Source organism: Mauremys mutica, chromosome 25 (genome assembly GCF_020497125.1).
Source record: "Mauremys mutica isolate MM-2020 ecotype Southern chromosome 25, ASM2049712v1, whole genome shotgun sequence".
Lineage (NCBI taxonomy): Eukaryota > Metazoa > Chordata > Testudines > Geoemydidae > Mauremys > Mauremys mutica.
In genome coordinates this window covers 6,775,440-6,792,857 of record NC_059096.1, presented here as the reverse complement: position 1 = coordinate 6,792,857, position 17,418 = coordinate 6,775,440, and the positions used below count along the sequence as shown (strand labels likewise).

The following is a 17,418-nucleotide window of genomic DNA, read 5'->3' as shown; positions in this document are numbered from 1 at the left end:
GTGAGCTGCCGCTGCTTGTATTCTCACAGGGGGCTGGCTGCAGAAAGTGGGGTAGGAGTCCTGAGGGAGGGGCTTTATCCTCACCCACTGCACCTGTCTGGGCCAGGGCCCCTTTGACTCGCTACCCTGCTGTCGAACAAAGCTGCCTTCAGCAATAGGGGTAACTCACTGAAGCCAGGAGGTAAGAGTCCTGGGGAAGGGGGCCAGTAGTTAAGCCAGTAAGGATAATGGCGAAGGGGGAACAAGCTGTTGAATCAGCAAGGAGTGAAGTGAGGGAGAGAGGTAACCACCCACTTAAAAATAAAAAATAAGGATTGGGTGGCAAGACCAACAGTTAGGAGGGAAATAGTTCAGTCAACGAATTCGAGTTAGGAGAAGGGGAACAAGGATTGGCATAAGGAAAGTGAGATGACCATCAACTAAAGAAACAAAGGGAGTGTGTTGTCGGAGATGGGGGGGTGGGGGTGGAAATGACCAATATTTGCTAAACTAATGAGAGTTGTGAGGAAAACAGCTAAACCAGCAGGGAAGATATATCATCTTAGTACTGCATCATATAGGTATTGATATCTCTCTTAGCAGAATGTCCCAGGCCTGGGACTGTATTAGTGCTTCATCACATTTGATGAAGAGGCAACAGAGTTCCTTTTGCTCATGTTAAATATGTTTATAATATGAGTTTATTTCTAGATGTGTTGGTATTTGTTACTGGAATACCATGATTAGTAATGTACACTATTGCAAGTGTAAAATAATTATCTACATGGCTGTGGTCTGTGAGAAGGAAAGTATATTTTTGTAAAAGGGAAATGTATGTCATTTGATCGTGTCTTCACATTTCTGTTACCAGAGTGTGTTAGATGTGATGTGATTTTGTGATGTCAGAACATCATCATGGTTTATGAAAAGGAATGACTTTTTTGTAAACTAACGTTTGCTGGTTTCTATGTGTTGTCGGTCTGAAATGGCTTGCCGTAAGAAGTGTGACTAATTATCATTAGTGCTGCAGATTTGTCACAGCATTTTTTAAAATAAAAAATCACACTGCAGTCACGGTAAATCTAGTGTATGTTATGGGTTTAGGAGGAAATGGTGTATAAAGTCACAGTGTGAGATCAGGTCCTGTCCCTGGGTTGGGAGGTCCTTGGGATGACAGAGCCGGGGAGACAGGTGGTTTTCAGAGCGAACTGAACCTGCACTCAGCCCTCAGCAATGGCTTTTGTCCTGCAGGACTGACCCAGCTCTCTGCTCCAGCCCTTTGGCTCTTGCCACATTGTGCAGGCGGGTTGCTCCTCCTGTAACATGTTGCTCCCACCCTTCCTGGCCATGGTGCTGCTGGATCACTTGCCCCAAGGTATGGTAGTAAATGTGGTCAGGCTGTGGTCCAGGGTTAATCAAAGAGACAGAGAAAAGTCACTGACAAACAGAAAAATCAAAGCATCTCTGACAGACCTGCAGCCCTAATTATCAATATTCATGGTCAGATGCTTTATGAAAATAAATAGTTTCCTCTGGAAAAGTCAAGTACAATGTATGGGAGACTTGATTATTTGTTGGTAGATATACCTCTGCCCTGATATAACACTGTCCTCGGGAGCCAAAAAAATCTTACAGCGTTATAGGTGAAACCGCATTATATCGAACTTGCTCTGATCCGCCGGAGTGTGCAGCCCCCCCCCCCCCCCTGCAGCGCTGCTTTACTGCGTTATATCGAGGTAGAGGGGTGTGTCTTTTTATATAATTTTTTACCAGAGTGCTAGGCCTGAAGTGGCTTGGTTTGATGATGTCACTTGCATCATTGTGGTTTATGGAATGAAGAGATGTGGCTATGTTTGGGTTTTTTTTAATCACTGGTATATCTAGAGGCCTCAAACTTTGGCAGTATCAATGCATCACTGACAGCCTGTTACTAAATCAGAAATGGATAGTAATAAAATACAGGCACACAGTATAAGCCTCAGTAACTACTGTAAAATCTGATGTATGGACTTCGGGGACACTTATTCCTTATTCTGATTAAAAAAAAAAATCAACTTTTATAAACCACATATTTTACTCTTTGATTGGTATTTCTATTATCAAGGTGGTGGCATACTTTTTAAAGCCATAATAGAAAGTTACAAGATGACTTTGGCACTTTTTTTTTTAATATTACAGTTATAGTAAATTTCTTAGGAACATGCTCGATCATTTTATATGTGGTCAGTATAGTCAGCAGTAGCCCGCTTCTATAGCTGGAGCTTTATATAGGATGTCATTGTACTTATATAATGGAACTTAATCTTCAAATTGTGGTGGGAACAGTAGTTGGGACACTTTTTTGTTTTGAAAGTTTCCACGAGTGGTACCATTGCTAATCCTACATGTTATGGTTGGGCTGTGTTATCAATGGGAACACTTACAAAAAAGGCCCACTAGTTCAGTTGAACAGGTGTTAGAACTGGTCCATGATCTAATGTATATAAGGCTCTGGTGGCAGGAGCCTTTTTTTTTTTTTTACTGCTGTGTCAGTTACACCTGCTGAAAAGTAAAAACAGTTCCAGCTACCAGAACCATCCCTAGATTAGTGTTCCATCAGGTCAACTGAACCAGTGTTAGCACTAGCAAAATTTTTTGGGTGGTGGGGATGGGAATGTACATTTCTGAGGCATAGCCTGGGCTTTAAATGTACAATGTTAGATTTGTTGTGGGATGTGTGTCTGTCCTCTATGAATTTTCTAGATCCAAATACAGTATACAATTGGAGGGACTTAGCAGCTTTATTTTTGGTATTCATCCTTCTGTTTAGTATTTGGCTCATGTGACTTGCCATTCCACTGCCTCATACATGTTCTCAACCTGTACACTTCAAAGTATCTGGTTCAGTTCTTCTTGGGTGTTTTATTTCTGTAAAAGTTTTACCCAGAGATGGCAAAAGGTATATTTATTGAACTAATAAGAAGCAGTGTTAATCTTTGCTTGGAAGAGTGATAGAAGGCTCAAAATGGCTATGGTCAAATTGGTGTGTTTGGAAATGTGTGCTGATGAACATCTGCATAGGTTTCTCTCCTCTCCCTGCCCCCCTTGCCTTTCGGCTTAGTTCTCTGCACAATTGAAGGGTTACATAAGATCCTGCTGTAATGCTCCAGCCTGTGATTACTGCTGCTTGCTATTCAGCATGAAAAGAGACTCAAACAGAATTTTTTTATTTATAATAGAAATGATTTATATACTCAGTTTCTGATGCATTGCTTGCTTCCTCACTGCTAATTCAGAATCTTGCAGGATGCTACTGCGTTCTAGCATGAACAAGAGACTTATTAATGCATCATGCACCCCAAATTCTAAAGACACATGACAATGCAGAAGGCTAACATAAGATTAAAAATACTCAAGTCTGGGTTTAAAATATGTCTTTGTTTATGAGGCAATTTTAGTCTTCTATTTCAGAAACTATCTCCAGAGATTTAGCAGAGGTTGTCTCCTCTTCTTGGTTTCACATTCTTACTGCTGGCCCTGTACTGAACTCTGTTGGGATTGGAGGTGGAAGAAAGAGGGTGTTCTTTCTGTGCTGGTGATATGACTAATATTCAAGAAGATACATAGCAGACACTGAATGTGCCATTTACTTTATTTATTTATTTTTACAAATTTCTAGGACAAAAAAGATGCAGAACCACTGACTGTGTAGCAAATGCCCAGGAAAGACTTGGGAGTTCATTTTTACACTGTGAGTAAATTCTGTTGCTGATTACAGGAGTTGCATAGCTGCATTCTGTGTGGCAGAGCTGGTCTTGCAGCTTTGGGAGTGTTGGATTAATAATGAAGCTAGCAGCAGAGAGGGAATTAAACATTCAAACAATAACCCTTAACTGGACATATTGTTCTAGCTACTACTTTGGAAGAGACTAACAAAATATTGCTAGCTGCAGTGGTGCCTACCACTGTAGGAACAAGTACTAGAATTGCTATACTCTTCTGTAGACATTAGTATTATTACTTCTTAGCCTGTAATGTATATCATATTCTGTCCATTACACAGTACGGTTATAGTCACTTCAAATTGCATTAGTAATAAACCCAGTGTGTACATTGCTGATGTTGACTATCTTTTTTTTTGGTACAGAAAAGGTTGAATTAATTTATCTTACTGTATTTGACATGGTCCATCTAAAGCAATTTCCAGTGATCTTTTTACAAAGTTCTAGCTTTCTCTATTAACAAAAAATCCTTGTATGCAGACATTGGGAGAATGGACTACAGAATAAAAGCAGAATATTTACACTTAAAAATAGCAGGTGAACGCGCTCACTAGTTACTACTACAACCATTTAAAATATTTGGAATCTCATTATTCATTAAATTGCACTTTGTCTGAAATATGGTAGTATCTGAAAAAGATTGAATTCTTGCAACTGTTACACTTTCAGGAGCCTCATAGCTCAAATGTCATCAGAGGTATAAATCTATTTAAATTATGACATGGACTTTGAAATTATAGTATACTTAAAAAAGACACTGAGTTTGGGTCACTCTGACCCCATCACACATTCTTCTCTGTTGGGGTTAATGCAGCTAAAATTGACAGCTGTACTGCTAGAGGGTCAGACCTCTCTGAAAATCTACAATAGATGTCTGTTGTCAAATCTGAAACAACCCCCCTCCCCCCCCCCGGGAACATCTACACCTGTGGTTCTCAACCTGCAGGCCACATGTGGCCCAATCAGCACACAGCTGCGGCCCATGTGACATCCTCAGTGCCATACAGGTAGTACAGGGATCGGCAACCTTTGGCACGTGGCCTGTCAGGGAAATCCGCTGGCTGGCTGAGTCGGTTTGTTTACTTGCAGCATCCACAGGTTCTGCTGATCGCAGCTCCCGCTGGCCACGGTTCACCGTTAGAACATAAGAATGGCCGTACTGGGTCAGACCAAAGGTTCATCTAGCCCAGTATCCTGTCTACGGACAATGGCCAATGCCAGGTAACCCAGAGGGAGTGAACCTAACAGGTAATGATTAAGTGATCGCTCTCCTGCCATCCATCTCCACCCTCTGACAAACAGAGGCTAGGGACACCATTCCTTACCCATCCTGGCTAATAACCATTAATGGACTTAACCTCCATGAATTTATCCAGTTCTCTTTTAAATGCCGTTATAGTCCTAGCTTTCACAATCTTTTCAGGCAAGGAGTTCCACAGGTTGGCTGTGTGAAGAAGAACTTCCTTTTATTTGTTTTAAACCTGCTGCCCATTAATTTCCCAGCACATCCCTCGGCCCACAGCACTTCCCGCAGCCCCCATTGGCCTGGAACGGCGAACCGCAGCCAGTGGGAGCTGCGATTGGCCAAACCTGCGGATGCTGCAGGTAAACAAACCGTCCTGGCTCGCCAGCGGATTTCCCTGATGGGCCGCGTGCCAAATATTGCCAATCCCTGAGGTAGTATATATATTGTATGGATGGGACCCTCATAACCCATAGACAGCTGGATATGCTGCCCATAGTGGTCATTAGGCTGAGAACCACTGATCTACACAAATAAACAGGCTCTTACAGATAAGTGAGGTGGTAAGTGAGACAGGTGGACTGTGATGTAATGGTCTTTAGACAGGCACTTGTCATTTAAACACTGAAAAACCATTTTATCTTCCAGCAGAGTCAGAGAGATATGGAAGAGTTAGACTATCTTAGAAACAAAGATATAACAACAAGTTAACTGTAAACCAGTGGATTTTGAGCTGAGGCCCTCCCTTCCTTTGAGTTACAAGTTTAGGTTGCACCCCCTCCAACCCAGCCAACAATAGGAACATGTAAGGCTGGGTGGCTCACTGAGGTGAGTTGGGGGCGGAGTTGGTTCTCCCCTCCCAAGCCCCCCTGCGGACACGCCCCACAGTTTGGAAACCTCTGTCTAAGTCAAACCGAAGAAGAGAACCACTTGTGGGTTAAATGTTGCTACTCTCGGATCCTTCTCTTCAGTTTCAGGATTGCATTACATGACACAATAGTCTTCATGTTTTCACCACCTGAGCCTTCACTATGTATAAGGTGTCAGGCCTCAAGCAGTAGTGCATAATAATTGAATCCGTATCAATCAGTCAGGTAAAGGGATTTTTAGAATCCATTGTTGAGTGTTTACAGAAATCTGAAAACTGTATTGCAGTTTTTAGTTTGTATTTGCCTGCCATTTTTCACACTGGTGATTAAGTGTCTGTCCTTTCATTCTGAAATATCTTCCACTGGGCAGAGAATCTTGTCTACCTTTTCTAGGTATGAGGAGCATGGTTAGTCTGTGCAAGTGTTCGGAAGTCCAAAGGTTTGGTTGGAGGCTTGCTGGTACAGTTACATAACTGCCTTATAGATATTTGCTCTCCTTCAGGCAAGATTGCAGTGCATTTGTATGCACATTAAATTTCCAGCTCAGAATGAAATGACATCCATTCAATTTATGTACCTTTAGAATTAAGCAAGAAAAATAAAAATTACATTAAAGTAAGTTCTGAATAAAATAAAATAAGCATTTTAAAGTAACCTTAATTTTAGTGACTGCTCCTTTAAAAGGCAAATGGAATGTTCATAGTATTTTGAGACCATTTATAATAATAATAATAATAGGAGATATACCAATCTCCTAGAACTGGAAGGGACCTTGAAAGGTCATTGAGTCCAGCCCCCTGCCTTCACTAGCAGGACCAATTTTTGCCCCAGATCCCTAAGTGGCCCCCTCAAGGATTGAACTCACAACCCTGGGTTTAGCAGGCTAATGCTCAAACCACTGAGCTATCCCTCTCCCCTATTTATGATGGACTTGCTCACTATTGTCAAGAGAGCAGAAAAAGGGTTACAAGTCCTACTGCAATTGAGACTTGTCTTTTGACCTATGTTTAACCTGATGTTCACAGTTGTACTATCTAGTCTCCGTGTTGCATGTATGTGGTTAGCAGACATCTGGTGTCTCTAGTTCTATATAACGTGCAACATGGCTATATAACATTGGGACTCAGTGAGGTGTGAAAGAGAAGTAGGAAGATGACATTAGGCTGACCAGATAGCAAGTATGAAGAATCAGGACGGGGTGGGGGGTAATAGCAGCCTATATAAGAAAAAGCCCCAAATTATCGGGACTGTCTCTATAAAATTGGGACATCTGGTCACCCTAGATGACATAGAAAAGTAAAAGGGAAAATTCATTCTGGTTTCTGTTTGAGAATGAGGGAGAAATGGACTTTGAAGACTTTTTTAAAAAAAAGAGCAAGCTGGATTGATATGGGGACAGTCTTTTGAGGCTAGACGTAAGAAAAAAGGAGGAAAGCTTAAGTGTCACCCTTTTCCCCCTTCCCCAGCCAAAAAGAATCTGACTAAAAGAATATCACAGTGATCTCCAGGCTGTCCTTTTTGCTTTAGAAAAGTGAACTGAATTCTTTGTGCAGGCAAAAATTCAAATATATTTTAAAACAAAAATAGCTGGAAAATCAATTCCCCAAAATTTAAATCTTGGCAGGTAAGTAAAGTCCCTTACGCTTTTCTTTCCCTTCTATGAGTGATAATATCATTAATGCCAAATGCAGTATACAGAATGCAGCACCAAACTCTGCTTTAAGTGTTAAGTGTGAGGAGAACTTAACATAGGGAAATAGATTCACCTTCTATGGGCCATCTTAATTATCACTTCAAAAAGTTTTTTTTCCTCCTACTGATGATAGCTCATCTCAATTGGTTAGACTCTTCCTGTTGGTATGCATACTTCCACCTTTTCATGTTCTCTGTATGTATAAATATCTCCTGTCTGTGTGTTCCATTCTATGCATCCGAAGAAGTGAGCTGCAGCTCACGAAAGCTCATGCTAAAATAAATTTGTTAGTCTTTAAGGTGCCACAAGTACTCCTGTTCTATTGACTATATGATTTTCCTGGTCTTGGTTGTCCTGTGTTGTAGTACAAAATGCTTTCAAGAGATGTATTGGACATGGGTTACTTAAAAACATGTACACATTCTTTATTGGACTAATACATAATCAAATACTGTAATGTTTTGGGCCAGTATGAGTCATTCCTGTGCTAGGTTTAGGAGTGATAGCCGTGTTGGTCTGTATCAGAAAAAACAACGAGGAGTCCTTGTGGCACCTTAGAGACTAATACATCTTTTTGGGCATAGCTTTCATGGGCTAAAACCTATATATATTACAGCACATGAAAAGATGGGTGTTGCCTTACCAAGTGGGGGATCAGTGCTAACGAGGCCAATTCAGTTAAGGTGGAAGTGGCCCATTCCCAGCAGTTGACAAGAAGGTGTGAGTATCAACAGAGGGAAAATTACTTTTTGTCGTGACCCATCCACTCCCAGTCTTTATTCAGACCTAATTTGATGGTGTCCAGTTTGCAAATTAATTCCAGTTCTGCAGTTTCTCGTTGAAGTCTGGTTTTGACTTTTTTTGTTGAAGAATTGCAACTTTTAAGTGTGTTGTTCAGTGTCCAGGGAGATTGAAGTGGTCTCCTACTGGTTTTTTAATGTTACAATCCTTGATGTCTGATTTGTCCATCCATTCTTTTGCATGGAGACTGTCCGATTTGGGTAGTGTACATGGCAGAGGGGCATTGCTGGCACATGATGGCATATATCACATTGGTAGATATGCAGGTGTATGAGCCCCTGATGGTGTGGCTGATGTGGTTAGGTCCTATGATAGTGTCACTTGAATAGATATGTGGACAGAGTTAGCAACAGGGTTTGTTGCAGGGATTGTTCCTGGGTTAGTGTTTTTTGTTGTGTGGATCTACAACCTATCCTGAAGGACTATCCCTCACTCTCACAGACCTTGGGAGACAGGTCAGTCCTCGCTTACAGACAGCCCCTCACAACCTGAAGCAAATAAACACCACACAACAAGAACACACAGCAGCTCTGGTCCCTCTTAAAGGAAAAGTGGTGCCTTCTGTACTGTTTCCCTGCTCCTTTCTGGCCCTTCTGCAAAAGAGGTGCAGTTCCTGCAACTCTGATTTCTGCAGCCCTACTGGAAAACAGCAGGTGGCTCAAGTGCCATTCTACTCTTTTCTTCCTCCCATCTGTCAAGGGCGTTGATGGCTTCCCGAGTCCAACTCTTCCCACTCACCTGGGTTTTTCAAACTCTTGGTTAGCTAGGATTTACCCAATCCTCAAGTTATTGAAAGCACTCAAACAATATAATCCAGATCCCCACATCACTTCTTTAAAATGGATATTCATTTTATTTTGAACAAATGTGATGAAGAAACCACAATTTTTTATTTTATTTTTTTTTTTGTTCCATGACTGATCACACTTCCTAGTTCCAGACCTAAAAGCTGTGATAAAATTGGTTTTGTGGACTGTTCTATTTTTCTACCACTTCATGCAGTTATCTTGTTTGGCGCTTGTTTGAGAGAAGATTTGAGCTCCTGCAGATTGTTTTGCAGACACTTGCAAGGATATTTCTCTAGTTTGTACTCTAATAATATTGGTTTTGTCAGATGTTGATCAACTCTGCCTGAAGCTTGCTTAAATAGAAGATGTATTGGAAACTAATAGAAGGAAACCAGCAGCAATCAGTTTACTAGTTAGTCTTTTTCTAAATATTATAGAGACTTATTCTGCCTAACATCAGTAGGCTTCTGAAAATTCCTTTGTCAGTAGACTTCAGTAGATCCCGAAGTTATGATGTTGCAGGTGAAACAAGTGGCTTTAAAATTACACCTGTCTCTTTGCAAAATTATTGTCCTAGGAAAAAAGTTTATAACTGAATTATTAACTTCTAAAAGAGGCTGCTATTGGAAACATTGTCTGTACTACATATAAGACTTAACACAAAATTTTAGGGGAGTGGTAGAACAGTGCAGTATCAGAAGGTAAACATCAAATTCTCTTAATATGCAGCTTTAGTCTGTCTCATTTGTATCTGAGCACCTCTCAAGCATTTAAAAAGAGAAATAATCTATCTCCCTATTCCATGGGGAAAATAGTTCAGTTAATTTATATGACTTTCTATTTTGTGTGTGGGAGAAATTCAAAGGAAAGCCACATCAAAGAAATTTAGTTTTAAGTTGAGTTCTACAAATGGTCAGGTTCATGGTCATTCTTCTGCTGGAGTAAGTTCATGTAGCTCAGCCCCTGTAAATTCTGTCTCCAACACTCATTCGCAAGCCTCCACTCCACTGTTGTGAAATGTAGCTGTTTGGAGAGGTGATTTCTTGGGTAACAGAAGCCAATTCCAGGGAGGGCTTTGAATGTTGGGACAGAGACCTTGAACTGGACTCTTAACTGGAAGCCCGTGCAGAGGGCAGAGCTGTGGGGTGATATGTTAACAGTGAGTTGTGTTCTCATTTTGGACCATTGTATTTTTTTTTTATGGTGTTTTGCTTCATTCCTAGATATCGCTTTTAGTACTGTATTCCGAAGATCTTGAATGCATGCTGCATCATCGCCAGGTCTGTGTGTGATTAGAAGTGATGCACTTGTCTAGCCCTCTGCAACCAGTAGCATAAAGGAACCCAGAAAAAGCCCAAGGCTGTGACTCAATTTAACAACTTGAGAACAAAAGCCCTTCCTGGCAGGATTGTTATAAGGAGGCAGGTTCCTTCTTCCTACCATCGATCTCCTCAGTCTTGCCTTAGTTTAGCTTTAGTCATCTGCTGTTTGCCCAGTTGTGATTTTTAGTTAAATACTGAGAAAGTGAAGCTGTGGTGCTGTTTTGTTTGATGTAAAGGAGATATGGAATTTTGGGCTTGTCTGCATACTGCTGGCACTCCAACCTATGGTGCCTCACCAGTTCTAATGAATTCATGTGAATTTTGACAATTGAGCCTTTGGGGACTCTACAGATGGGTGCTTTGAAGGAAGAGGACTAATTAATAGAAAAGCTTAAACTTTTTTAAAAAGGTATTTTGACATTCTTAAACTAAGTTTTTAAAGGTAGAAAGTTAGCAAATGAAAGCATAATGGGCTGCCAGTCTTTAGGGCTTTCCAAGGAAACCCACATGTTTGGGTTCTGTCTTGATGATATTCTGGTAAATTGATCCTCTTTTCCTTCCTATGCTCTCTCAATTAAAAAAAAAAAAATCTGTGTGTCCAGACTAGGTGGTGGCAATAATTTAATGCAATGTATTTAACCAAATTACATGTGCTTGTTGCAGATTTTATTTTATGCATCTTAAAGTCACGCAGCTTCCAGACTCTCCTATTACCTCAGTAACTCAGCTGGCTAGTTAATAGAGGAGGGAAGCTTCTATCGCACACTATGCCAGGGACTATTACAGAAATGAGTTAGCATGAAGTTATTTTAAATAAATTAAAATAACAACATGGTGTCTATCCAATGCTCTTAAAACACCATTAACAATACAAGTATCAGAGGGGTAGCCGTGTTAGTCTGGATCTGTAAAAGCAGCAAAGAGTCCTGTGGCACCTTATAGACTAACAGATGAAGTGGGTATTCACCCACGAAAGCTCATGCTCCATTAACAATACAGAATAGCATGTCTGGGCAGTCGTGATTTAAGGGCGCACCTTCAACTTAATCACATCTCTGAATATTTTGGACCTGGATAACAGTCACTGAAAGAAACTAGCACAAAAACAAACAAATTGTGTAGTTTGTTCACTCTTCCTCGTGTATACTCAGTTTCTCCCTTAATGACCCTACAAACATCAGTATTTTTCATCAAGTGTGTAAAGAGGAATATCATTAGCAAATGGTTCTGATTCACTTATACATTCAGAGAGACTATTGGACTGAGACCGGCAACCAGTTCACCGTAACGTAGAGTGACATGCAGAAGTTTTTGGTCTCTGAGAGAGCATTCATGGTTTGTTTGTTTTTTTTGTTTTTTGTTTTTTTAATGCAAATAGTCAACTGAATTTATTCTACATCCCAAATAGGGAGTAGTGCAATGCATCAAGGTGGAATGAATTTTCCACAGGACACTTCTCTCCTTACTATCACTTTTCTCATCTCTTCTCCTGCCTGTGAACATCACTATTGCCAGCCTCCAAAGATTAAAAATTGTGAGATTGACCACTAAATCATGTGTTCATATGTGTTGTCTTTTGATTTTTTTTAACTCCCTCTGCCTGTCCTGTGTTTGTAACAATTAGTGTTGCCTTCTCTTCCAAATTTATTAGGTAGGTGATTTTTGACTCTCACTGCAGGAGCTTTCACCCCCTTATCCGCCTCTCCTTTGCCAAGAATTAAGTTTGCCCCCTACCAGCCTCCAAATCAGTCCTGCCACCCCCACCCCCATCAGTTCAGCTTCCCAGCCTCACTGCAACTCCTCCTGAGGTTTTTCACACACATCTCATCCCCCAGGCCTGAAGGGTGCTGCAGCAGGGTCCCCCCTTCCAGGTTGCGGGGCAGCAGTTCCAGGGGCTCTTCACTCCCTTCTGCCTCTTCGCATGCTTGGTGTTGCAGGGAAAGAGCGAGGAGCAGCAGAGGAGCCATGTTCATTGCTTACAGGAGGATCGGGGAGGGAGTAGGTGCACCTTGAACTGCCTTTTCTCCTGCTGACTCCTCACCTGTGAGAGAGTGGCTTCAGGTTGCTGTAGGGATGGGGAGAGGGAGAAAAGGAGAGTTCTTCCTACATCAGTCCTGATTGGTGGCTCTGTTCCAGTGGGTGAGAAGCTGGAGAAGTCAGCCAATCAGATTATATTTTTACCCTTCCCAGGCTGGGCTCAGAATCATGTTAGGGCCAGAGTTGCTCACATAGTGATGAAATGGACTCTAGCTCCAGCCAGAATCCCAACACTGGTGGAAAAAATCACAAGAGTTGCCAGTACTGGAACACATTGGATGCAAACTCTGTATCTGTTTGCCATTTTGATTCCCAATAATTCTTCCTTGGTACTTAGTTAAGAGGAAGAGGTCTGTAAGGTCTTCAGTGTTTGATTGTTACAGAATGAAAAGGAAGCTGAAGTGCAAATAACTAAATAAATAAACTGAACTATCCAGCTCCTGTTTCGCATAAATGGATCCCTCACTCTACCTTAGAAAAGGAGAACCCTCGCTGACATGGAATGAGTTAAATTTCTGCACCTGCACATCCCCATCCCCTTATTTCTCCATAATTGGCATGTTTACTTCATAGAATTTTGCACATTACTGTATTTCAGTTTTCCAGAAAAGTCTCTGGTTGTTAAGATATTTTCACCTTTCTGAGCTTTATATTAGAAGGAATAATGGAGGATTCCCGGGCTATTGTCATGCACATAAGCTGTCTTTTTTGGAGAGCACCCTCTGTGTAGCTGGAATGGCCACTGATACCCACTACACTTACTTTTTTGTTCAGATTAAACATAAAAAATAATAGCATGTAATGTCTGCACTTTGATTGGAAATGTTTACTCACCAGAGGTGCCTTCCACAGCATCACGCTCTGCTGCCAACTGGTCCTGTGAAGGGATGGGCTCCAGGGTTAAAAACGGTTCTTGGCTGTCGGGGAGAATGGATCCTCCACTTGCCTGCCTCACATTCTCCTCCTCCTCATCTTCCTCGTCAACAATGTCCTCTTCATTGTTGTGCAAGGTACCCAGGGCTCCTGAGAGGTATCGACAGAGACTTTTGGGGTAGTGGTGGGGTCACCACTGAGAATCACATGCAGATCCTCATAAAAGCGGCATGTCTGTGGGGCAGAACCAGAATGACTGTTCACCTCCCTTGTCTTCTGGTACGCTTGCCGAAGCTCCTTTTATTTTCACGCAGCAGTGCTGGTGTCCCTTATGCCCTGTGCATTCTTAGCATAGATGTCAGCGTTTCTTCTGTTGGATAGGAGTTCTGCCTCTACAGACTTTTCTCCCAACACAGCAATAAGATCCAACACTTCCTGTGTACTCCATGCTGGAGCGCTTTTGCAGCCTTAGGTCTCCATGATCAGATGTGCTGGTGAGCTCTCCACACTGATCAAACAGGAAATGAAAATTCAAAAGTTCCCGGGGCTTTAACGGGAGCAGCTGTTTCCTGTGTACCTTGCTGACATGCAGTGGAGTTGAAAGTGCTCTCCAGAGAGGTCACAGCGGAGCACTGTGGGATGACACCTGGAGGCCAGTTCATTCAGATTACACAACGCCATGTCTACACTATCGCAATGTCGACCCATGGATGTCAACTCAAGCGCTATGCCTCACGTGAAGGTGGAATACAGAAATCTACTTTACAGGCCACTTAGGTCAGTGGAAGGGACTTGGTAGTGTAGATACATACATTAGTAGACTTAATGCAGCTTATATCAACCTATATTTGTAGTGTAGACGAGGCCTGAGAGAGTAGTGTCATCAGCCTGTGATCTGTCCAGTCCCTCCAAAACTAGTTTAAATTGCTCTTGTAAATTTAGAACCTCGCCAGGGAATTGCTTGTTGTGTGAGATATGCTATGTTTTGATCAAAGTAGTCCACATGCTCAATGCAGATTTCAATATACAGTTGTTAAATACAAATGTAGAGACACAATCTTCCTGAGAATTCCTCTGAATGTCACAGGAAAGCAGGGACATCAGTCCTTCTTTTTCAATCAACCATAAAGCTGATGGTAGTTACAGAATAATTTGAGCATCTGCAGCATGCTGTAGGACTGTTAGGTGGTGGTGTTGAGAAAATAAAGCCTAAATAATTCTGAACACTCATGTCTGATGATTAGGTTCATTGGGTCCCTATTGTGCTAGACACTGTACAATCAGAAGCACACAGTTATTTTCATTATGCAATCAATTTAGTAAGATTTTTACTGTACCTTTCTTTGTGTTCTTCAGTGGCATCTTCATGAAGTTAGGCACAATATTGTATACTGTACTGTTCTTTTCACACACAATCAATACCATTATGAAGGAATGCAAATTCTCCTATAAGAATGCTTGTAGCTGTTTTTTGATCAATCATCTTGAATTAATGTGAATGCTGTTTCTTTTACTACTTCACTTGAAAAATCAGGTAGTGGACCTGCACATTTCAATCTTTCCGAAGGAGTGAATCTTGGACAAAGTGCTTTAGTTATTTATTTAAATTGCTTATTTTGTGCCACATTGAAGATGATGCTGTTAGCATTAAAAAAGAAAAAAGCTGCAACTTCCTTATGAAGTCCAAGTCACTTGCTTTTCAGTTGTGGTTGGGTTTTTTAATGATATGATCAGAATGATTTTTTTTGTCATATTTTGGGTGTCAAATATGACAGACATTGCTACAGAATGAAACTAATCTTGAGGAGCTGCTGGAAGCCTGGAACAGGGACTTAAATTATTATATTGGTTGTCTTTGATTACAGCAGTGATAGTCAATGTGTCTCACTTGAGGCTCATCAAATATATCCATATTTTGTTCTTCTGCTTTACTAAACAGTTTTGTTATGGCACATTTGATCTTGAATAAGCTCACTTTCTGCACTTCTTAAAATGAGCAAGAGTCCCTTTTTAAGCTTGTTACTTAACAACTCGACAATTTTTACATTTTACATTGCAAGAATTTTTTTATTGAATACAGTAGAATTCACTTATTTGCAACCTGTTGATTCCCAGCAAAAAAGCTAATATATATCTACACGTTGCCAGTAAGAGGAAAATAGATTTTCATGGCTGCAGCTGGTGAAGGAAGCGCTAGGGTGTGCTTTCCCTGAATGCAGCCCTGCAGTCCTGCCTGCTACTAGTAGTTGGGATGTCCCAGCACTTCCTTCCCTGGCTGTAGCCCTGCAGACTTGGCTGCAGCTGGAAGGGAAGGCTGTGAGCAGGGCAGCAGCACGGTTTGTGGGGCTGCAGCCAAGGAGGGAACATCCCAGCTTTTCCATCCCTGTCTGCAGCCCAGGAAGGAAGTGCTGGGATTTCCCAAACCCAGGGCCCAAGTACAAGAGCAGGATGCAGCCCAGAGAGCACAGAGAGGTACTGTGTAGCCCTCTGGATCCCCAGCATCTGCTCCCCACGGAAGGCCCCAACATCTGGGCTTCAGCCTCCGTTGCCCTGCCTGCAGCCTCAGGCAGGTTTGTAGGGCTGCAGCCAGGGAAAGCACATCAAAAAGTTGTGAGTTGGATACTGGCAACAGGCATGTGACTTAAGTCCAATTAACATTAGAGTCAGTTGGAAGGGATTGGTTCCCAGCACAATGTTGCTATTAGCCAGTTAATAATAGGATTATTATTAAGCAGCGTCCACTGTGTAATCAGTTGCTTTTGTTTTACCACTTCCTTCAGCTTCAGAGATGTTAAGTCAGATACATTCATACACTGTTTAGTAATCACTAAACACTAATCTTCGGTTCACTCTGTTGACCAGCAGCTTCCATATTTACTGCAATTAGAATGAGAAACAACCGCATAGTGAATTCAGCCATATGAAAACTGAAAAATAAAGCCAGCTTGAAATAGAGCTATGGTTTCAAGTGCTCTGACCATCTTCCGGAAGCTTATAGATCCTTGCATTTCCTACTCCCCTCTTGTGAACATTCAATAACAATTGAGTCAACAAACAGACCACCCCCCTTCTCCGATCACTAGTATCTCCATCCCTTTTCTCTAAATTTCTTGTTAGTTGTATAACTTTCTCATTGTTTGTAATAAGCATAAGAACAACCCATATGTCATTACCACTTCTCTCTTAACTTTTCAGAATAATTTCAATCCCTGATTGAAAGCTAGATCCTATTGTTTCTAGTATTAAAAATAAAACATTGAAATACATGTGTTAATGCAAATGTTTGAGGTAAAGTTTTGGGGCACTTTTTTTAATGAATCCTCCCAACTCCCTAGGGTACCCCCTCCACACAAAATAAGAGAAAATCCTAATTAAAACCTAGGGGGTGCAAAACAAGTGGGCTGTTCATTTACAGAACAATTCTGTTTTTTTCCACAACCCTGTACAGCAGCTGAGTAAATTCTGCTGACTCATGATAGTTGTGGGTTGTGGACTTCACCAGCATATAAAAAAAGGGAGAGGGGGGGCTGTCCATCCCTCTAAGCAAAGGGACCAGCTAAGCTTTGAGAGAAAGCTTAGGCTGAAGTTTTTTGTGGTGTTGGTGCTTCAACCACCAATAAAGCCGAACCCCGCTATTGGAATAAGTTTGGACTGTGTACTCCATTTCTCACACTGCCATATATCAGTTTGGTACTGTGCCAGAAGAAAAATGAGGAGTAAATGTCATGGACCTTAATTGATAGTCTAGGAGAATAATAGAATCATAGAATATTAGGATTGGAAGAGACCTCAGGAGGTCATCTAGTCCAGATGAACAACAGTAAATGTAGGTCAAGCAGGGAGTGCCCTACTGTAGTCTAGGAATATGGTCCATATTCTGGTTTTGTTCCTATCGAGAGTTCATATATCGAAAGCATGAGTGAATATTGTCTTCGTCTCAGATTTCCCTCTTTCTAAGTGTATGTCTACACTGCAGTCAGAGGTGTAATTGTAGCTTGGGTAGACAGACATACCCGTGCCAGCCTTTTCCATATCTATACTGCTAAAAACAG

The 17,418-nt window shown here is 41.4% G+C and overlaps 1 protein-coding gene across 9 annotated transcripts in view; it reads left to right on the top strand.

The window, feature by feature from the left end:
- Nucleotides 1-17,418, top strand: part of LOC123356335 (speckle type BTB/POZ protein) — a 32,871-nt gene that overhangs the window by 759 nt on the left and 14,694 nt on the right. For 4 of the 9 annotated variants that reach the window (XM_044999529.1, XM_044999525.1, XM_044999532.1 and 1 more), the window contains exon 2: nt 3,638-3,709. The exons of 2 other annotated variants lie outside the window; for them this stretch is intronic. The gene's annotated coding sequence lies outside the window, so the exon portion shown is untranslated. Of the gene's footprint in view, nt 1-43; nt 182-3,637; nt 3,710-17,418 lie in introns of those variants that run through there. 3 more of the 9 variants (XM_044999530.1, XM_044999526.1, XM_044999531.1) reach the window with 2 other exon arrangements.